Source organism: Rutidosis leptorrhynchoides, chromosome 5 (assembly GCF_046630445.1).
Source record: "Rutidosis leptorrhynchoides isolate AG116_Rl617_1_P2 chromosome 5, CSIRO_AGI_Rlap_v1, whole genome shotgun sequence".
Taxonomy (NCBI): Eukaryota; Viridiplantae; Streptophyta; class Magnoliopsida; order Asterales; family Asteraceae; genus Rutidosis; species Rutidosis leptorrhynchoides.
Window position 1 is genome coordinate 330,470,430 of NC_092337.1, and position 8,628 is coordinate 330,479,057.

Genomic DNA, 8,628 nt, shown 5'->3' on the forward strand with positions numbered 1-8,628 from the left:
CGTTTCTTGTTTGATTTAAGCGATTCATGCGCTCACGCATTCGTAATTAAGAATACTACAACATAGGATCAACCAAATAATATTTTACAAAAATTATAAAATAATTAATTTAAACGCGAGTTATTCGTCTTTGCCAGTTTTGCTCGTTTTTCCTCGTTTTTCATACGTTTTTATTGATTCTTGAAACATAGCCTTCGTAATGACATATTCTACTAAATGAAGCAAATAAATGCTTATTTAGATGATAAAGTTTGAAACTTTATTAGTTTTAGGCTTAATATCGCGGGTAAAAACGTGACTTTTTAGCCGATATCAAGCAGATTAAACTCAAAAACTACATGCAGATTAAACCCAATCTGCTTGCAGATTGACCCAACCTGCTTGCAGATTGACATAACCTACGTGCAGATTGACCCAATCTAATAGAAGGTAAATGATTTTGAACTGAATATTAAAATATTATTCTATTATTTACATTATAAATGTTATCACCCGAAATCTGCATTGATACAAAACAATATTCAGAAAAGTGATAGATCCAAGAGACGAAAAAATTGAAGATTTCTACAGATATCCAAAATGTAGGAATGTAATCAGTCAAGACCCATAAACAAAACACCTTAACAAACACATAAAATACACTAACACAAGGCATCAACACATGTACTTAAACATTCAAACGAGTACCTAAGCGTTACTTTGATCTCTAATTTCTTTAGACAGCTCATTGAAACTTGAGGTAGATGTTTCTACAAAAATATATATTGTCCTATATTAGAACTTTCTCATTGTTACATTAATAAAATTTAACATTAACTAAAATAAACAACATTAACAAAATTAAGGTGATCAATATATGTTAATACTTTTGCAAGACATCATTTTAGTCTGTCCTTCAACATTTGCAGTTCTAGTTTCCTCATTGCAGACTGGCTCTTCAATTTGTGTTGAATTTATATCCTCTTTTCCTCTATCATCCATCAGCTTTTCAGTTTCAACACTATTAATTATCACATAATTGTAGTCAATGCCATCATCCATGCTAGAATCAATAGTCATTTTATCACCCGAAATATGCATTGAAAAAAATAATATTTAGAAAAGTGATAGATCCAAGAGACTAAAAAATTGAACTTTTCTACAGATATCCAAAATGAGGATGATGGATTGGGTGAAGACAATGAAGACAAGGGTATGAATATATAATGCACATTATGTAACTATAATGGTTTTGCCTGATTATTTCCTTCACTTTTGTATGTACAAAAAAAATCTAAAAGACATGGCAGAAAGATTGCCAGTGGGAGCTGCACAGGAAATCAAATCTCCTTCCTTCACTTCTTTTGACTCCAATGTTTCGAATACTAGTGACATTTTGTTAAATCATACGTCACCTGACCAGCCTATTATGGTCAGGAGACATTATATAAAGAGCCCGATTTAGACACACCCCGCTTGCAGATTGACCAAACCATCTTGTAGATTGACCAAAACTGCTTGAAGATTGACCAATTCTGCCTGCTGATTGACCCAATCTGCTTGCAGGTAATTGATTTTGAACTGAATATTAAAATATTATTATGTTATTTGTATTATAAATGTTATCACCTGAAATCTGCATTGATGCAAAAGAAAAGTGCTAGACCCAAAAGACAAAAAATTGAAAATTTCTACATATATCCAAATTGTAGCAATGTAATCACTCAAGACCTATAAACAAAACACCTTAACAAACACATAAAATACACTAACAAAAAGCATCAACACATGTACTTAAACATTCAAACGGGTACCTAAGCGTTACTTTGTTCCTTGATTTCTTTAGACAGCTCATTGACACTTGAGGTAGATGTTTCTATAAAAATATACATGGTCCTATATTAGAACTTTCTCATTGTTACATTGATAAAATTTAACATTAACTAAAATAAACAACATTAAATAAATTAAGGTGATAAATGTAGTGACCCGAACTTTTCCATGTTTATATATATTAATTGAGATTGATATTTACATGATTAAATGTTTCCAACATGTTAAGCAATCAAACTTGTTAAGACTTGATTAATTAAAATATGTTTCATATAGACAATTGACCACCCAAGTTGACCGGTGATTCACGAACGTTAAAACTTGTAAAAACTATATGATGACATATATATGGATATATATATATAGTTAACATGATACTATGATAAGTAAACATATCATTAAGTATATTAACAATGAACTACATATGTAAAAACAAGACTACTAACTTAATGATTTTTAAACGAGACATATATGTAACGATTATCGTTGTAAAGACATTTAATGTATATATATATATCATATTAAGAGATATTCATACATGATAATATCATGATAATATAATAATTTAAAATCTCATTTGATATTATAAACATTGGGTTAACAACATTTAACAAGATCGTTAACCTAAAGGTTTCAAAACAACACTTACATGTAACGACTAACGATGACTTAACGACTCAGTTAAAATGTATATACATGTAGTGTTTTAATATGTATTTATACACTTTTGAAAGACTTCAATACACTTATCAAAATACTTCTACTTAGCAAAAATGCTTACAATTACATCCTCGTTCAGTTTCATCAACAATTCTACTCGTATGCACCCGTATTCGTACTCGTACAATACACAGCTTTTAGATCTATGTACTATTGGTATATACACTCCAATGATCAGCTCTTAGTAGCCCATGTGAGTCACCTAACACATGTGGGAACCATCATTTGGCAACTAGCATAAAATATCTCATAAAATTACAAAAATATGAGTAATCATTCATGACTTATTTACATGAAAACAAAATTACATATCCTTTATATCTAATCCATACACCAATGACCAAAAACACATACAAACACTTTCATTCTTTAATTTTATTCATCTAATTGATCTCTCTCAAGTTCTATCTTCAAGTTCTAAGTGTTCTTCATATATTCTACAAGTTCTAGTTACATAAAATCAAGAATACTTTCAAGTTTGCTAGCTCACTTCCAATCTTGTAAGGTGATCATCCAACCTCAAGAAATCTTTGTTTCTTACAGTAGGTTATCATTATAATACAAGGTAATAATCATATTCAAACTTTGGTTCAATTTCTATAACTATAACAATCTTATTTCAAGTGATGATCTTACTTGAACTTGTTTTCGTGTCATGATTCTGCTTCAAGAACTTCGAGCCATCCAAGGATCCGTTGAAGCTAGATCCATTTTTCTCTTTTCCAGTAGGTTTATCCAAGGAACTTAAGGTAGTAATGATGTTCATAACATCATTCGATTCATACATATAAAGCTATCTTATTCGAAGGTTTAAACTTGTAATCACTAGAACAAAGTTTAGTTAATTCTAAACTTGTTCGCAAACAAAAGTTAAGCCTTCTAACTTGACTTTTAAAATCAACTAAACACATGTTCTATATCTATATGATATGCTAACTTAATGATTTAAAACCTGGAAACACGAAAAACACCGTAAAACCGGATTTACGCCGTCGTAGTAACACCGCGGGCTGTTTTGGGTTAGTTAATTAAAAACTATGATAAACTTTGATTTAAAAGTTGTTATTCTGAGAAAATGATTTTTATTATGAACATGAAACTATATCCAAAAATTATGGTTAAGCTCAAAGTGAAAGTATGTTTTCTAAAATGGTCATCTAGACGTCGTTCTTTCGACTGAAATGACTACCTTTACAAAAACGACTTGTAACTTATTTTTCCAACTATAAACCTATATTTTTTCTGTTTAGATTCATAAAATAGAGTTCAATATGAAACCATAGCAATTTGATTCACTCAAAACGGATTTAAAATGAAGAAGTTATGGGTAAAACAAGATTGGATAATTTTTCTCATTTTAGCTACGTGAAAATTGGTAACAAATCTATTCCAACCATAACTTAATCAACTTGTATTGTATATTATGTAATCTTGAGATACCATAGACACGTATACAATGTTTCGACCTATCATGTCGACACATCTATATATATTTCGGAATAACCATAGACACTCTATATGTGAATGTTGGAGTTAGCTATACAGGGTTGAGGTTGATTCCAAAGTATATATAGTTTGAGTTGTGATCAATACTGAGATACGTATACACTGGGTCGTGGATTGATTCAAGATAATATTTATCGATTTATTTCTGTACATCTAACTGTGGACAACTAGTTGTAGGTTACTAACGAGGACAGCTGACTTAATAAACTTAAAACATCAAAATATATTAAAAGTGTTGTAAATATATTTTGAACATACTTTGATATATATGTATATATTGTTATAGGTTCGTGAATCAACCAGTGGCCAAGTCTTACTTCCCGACGAAGTAAAAATCTGTGAAAGTGAGTTATAGTCCCACTTTTAAAATCTAATATTTTTGGGATGAGAATACATGCAGGTTTTATAAATGATTTACAAAATAGATACAAGTACGAGAAACTACATTCTATGGTTGAATTATCGAAATCGAATATGCCCATTTTTATTAAGTCTGGTAATCTAAGAATTAGGGAACAGACACCCTAATTGACGCGAATCCTAAAGATAGATCTATTGGGTTTAACAAACCCCATCCAAAGTACCGGATGCTTTAGTACTTCGAAATTTATATCATATCCGAAGGGTGTCCCGGAATGATGGGGATATTCTTATATATGCATCTTGTTAATGTCGGTTACCAGGTGTTCACCATATGAATGATTTTTATCTCTATGTATGGGATGTGAATTGAAATATGAAATCTTGTGGTCTATTATTATGATTTGATATATATAGGTTAAACCTATAACTCACCAACATTTTTGTTGACGTTTTAAGCATGTTTATTCTCAGGTGATTATTAAGAGCTTCCGCTGTCGCATACTTAAATAAGGACGAGATATGGAGTCCATGCTTATATGATATTGTGTAAAAACTGCATTCAAGAAACTTATTTTGTTGTAACATATTTGTATTGTAAACCATTATGTAATGGTCGTGTGTAAACATGATATTTTAGATTATCATTATTTGATAATCTACGTAAAGCTTTTTAAACCTTTATTGATGAAATAAAGGTTATGGTTTGTTTTAAAATGAATGCAGTCTTTGAAAAACGTCTCATATAGAGGTCAAAACCTCGCAACGAAATCAATTAATATGGAACGTTTTTAATCAATAAGAACGGGACATTTCAGTTGGTATCCGAGCGTTGGTCTTAGAGAACCAGAATTTTGCATTAGTGTATCTTATCGAGTTTGTTAGGATGCATTAGTGAGTCTGGACTTCGACCGTGTTTACTTGAAAAATGATTGCTTAACAAATTTTGTTGGAAACTATATATTTTTAACATGTGAATATTATGTGATATATTAATCTCTTAACGCGTTTGATATTATGTGATAGATGTCTACCTCTAGAACAAGTCCCATTGACTCACCTAATAATAATGAAGAGTCAAATGTAAATTGGAATGATTCGTGGACTATTTCACAAGTTACCGAAGAGGAACCGGAAGAAGAGTCGGAACCGGAAGAAGAATCGGAACCGGAAGAAGAATCGGAACCAGATGAAGAAATAGAACCGGCGGGGGAAATAATAAAACGGTTAAGTAAAAGAAAATCCTCAACCAACCGACCAAGGTTAATTATGGTCAATGGTGTTTCCGCCAAGGAAGCAAAATATTGGGAGGATTACCAATTCTCCGATGAATCGGATTCCGACGAGAATTCTGATGATGTTATAGAAATTACCCCAACTGAATTTAAAAAGGCAAAAGAAAATAATAAGGGAAAGGGCATAAAAATAGAGAAATCTAATTCCAACCCCGATGAACTTTATATGTATCGTCAACCCCCGAAGTCCTTAAGTTGTAACAATGACCCGGGAACCTCTAAACCACCAGGTTTTTCTAAACCAATGTGGAAAATTACGGATCGTATTAGGGGAACATCATATATCCCTAGAAACTTGGCAAAATGAATCAAAACCGAAGAAGAAGAAACAAGCGAGTCGGAATAAGATAGTTGTATTCGTGTGGTGTAATATATGTAATATAGTGTGCTTATGCTTTATGATATATGTAAAAATTGCTTGTATTAAATAAGTATTTTTTTTTATGAAGCTAACTCTTGTCTATTTTACAGTATAAAAACACAAAATGGATAGACAACCCAATATTTTAAGAGACCTATCCGGAGACATGATTGATGAAATCTTGTCTAGAGTCGGTCAGAATTCTTCGGCACAACTATTTAAGGCGAGATCAGTTTGTAAGACATTCGAAGAACGTTCCAAGAATGCCTTGGTTTATAAAAGGCTTTCGTTCGAAAGATGGGGGATATCACATTGGGAAATCCATAAGTTACGATGTGTTTACTTTGACGCATATATTGCGGGGAACCCAAATGCTATTTTACGCAATGGGTTAAGAAATTATTTTGACTCAATATATCCGAATATTGGACTTCGTGATTTAGAAAAAGCGGCTAACATGCAACATAAAGAAGCATGTTATGCTTACGGATTAGTAATGTTCGCTTCTCACCAAAGTGAGAACAAGAACATCGGCCTACAACTATTAAACAAAACGTTCCCAAAAGTGACGGAGTCGGTAATTGGGGTAAGAAATGAGGTTTTTAGATTGTTACGGGACTGTTGGACATTACGTAACCCTCGTCCCTTTGACGACTGTGATGACCCGGAAATTTCGACTAAATTTAAACTTAATCTTAAATGTTTAATGATTTTGACACGATAAGCAAAGCCTATGAAGTTGAATCTCAAAATTTTGAACTATTCAATTACCCTTCGGTTGTTCTCAACGATTCGCGAACCATTATATGTAAATAGATACATATATATACTATAACTTGAAAAGGTAACAAAGTTTTAATTGCATGATACCATACATTAAACTTATTGGTTTATATATCTATTTGAATATATATGATTTCAAGTTATTTAGTAAACGATAGTAACATTCGTTTATTGATTCGATTGATATTTAGATAAGTTAACTAAAGCGTTTAAGATGAACCAGTAAAACACTAATTTGCTACAGTGTTTTCAAATTGCCACATTACCCAAAATGGTACAGTGTTTTCGAAAATCACTATTTGCTACAGTGAAATGGACTTTGCTACAGTGAATTGCTACAGTGAATTGCTACAGTGAATTGCTACAGTGAATTGCTACAGTGGTATAGTTTATGGATGATTTAAGACTATATTTTGACAAAGGTACGATTCACGAAACGTAAAGTACAAGTTTTCTCAGTATACGATAGGACGTTCGAAAAACCGGAACCGGGACATAAGTCGAGTGACGACGTACGACTTATCGGAACGAAAATTACAAGTCAACTATGCATGTGAATTTAATATAATATATAATTAATTATTAATTATATAAATTAAATATATTATATTTAAAATAAAAAAATATGTCGACAAACTAGAAGTTAAAAGATCATGAGCTGGAAATCCATCCCATGCGATCGCATGGGAAATGGTCTTGGAGGCCATGCGATCGCATGGCAGCCCTGGACAGGCCACACCTATAAAAGCTCGAGATATCTACCTCTGTTTTAATTTAAAAATTACTCCGTATTATATTTATCAATTATATTATTATTATTATTATTATTATTATTATTATTATTATTATTATTATTATTATTATTATTAAGATTAATATTATTATTAATCTTATTATTATTAGTAGTATTTGTATTATTATTAGTATTATACATAAAATACTACGACGAGGTCATGAGCGTGTCACTTTCAAAATAGTTTTATGAGCGGGATAAAGCTAAGGAAATTATGGGTAATATTCATGGGTATTATTTACAAGTCAAACCTAGTGTTATCATCTCCGTTAGGTCTACGTACTTTTCTACAATATTGAATCTCAATATTGATATGTTGAGATCTACGGTTATTTAGTAATCCGTGTTTCGATCACATTTTTGTGAACGACTTTATATGCTGCTAAGGTGAGTTGCATTTTCCCCTTTTTACTCTTTACATTTTTGGGCTGAGAATACATGCAAATGCTTTATTAACTGTTTTTACAATATTTATATGCGTGAGTTTCATAAGATCCCTTTTACTCTCTACATTTTTGGGCTGAGAATACATGCAAATGCTTTATTAACCGATATACAATATTTATACGTGTGAGTTTCATTTGCTCCCTTTTTAATTGCTTTTGCCATATATATTTTTGGGCTGAGAATACATGCACTTTATTTTAAACGCAATGGATACAAGTACATACTAAATTCTACACTGAGTTTGAACCGAAAATCCCTTAGCTTTGGTAACTGTTAACTGCCAGTTATAAGAACTGGTGGGCGCGAGTAGTAGTATATGGATCCATAGGGCTTGATATCCCCGTCCGAGCTAGAGCACTAGCCTTTTAACGGAGGTATGCTATTTGAGAAGCGTACACGTTGGTTTGCGTGTATTATTAAGATGATTATACAAAGGGTACAAATTATATATACGTTAAGTTTAGTTACCAGGGTGCTCAATTTCGTAGAATATTTTGATAAACATTTCTGGATGAAACAACTGAAATCTTGTGATCCACCTTTATATGCAG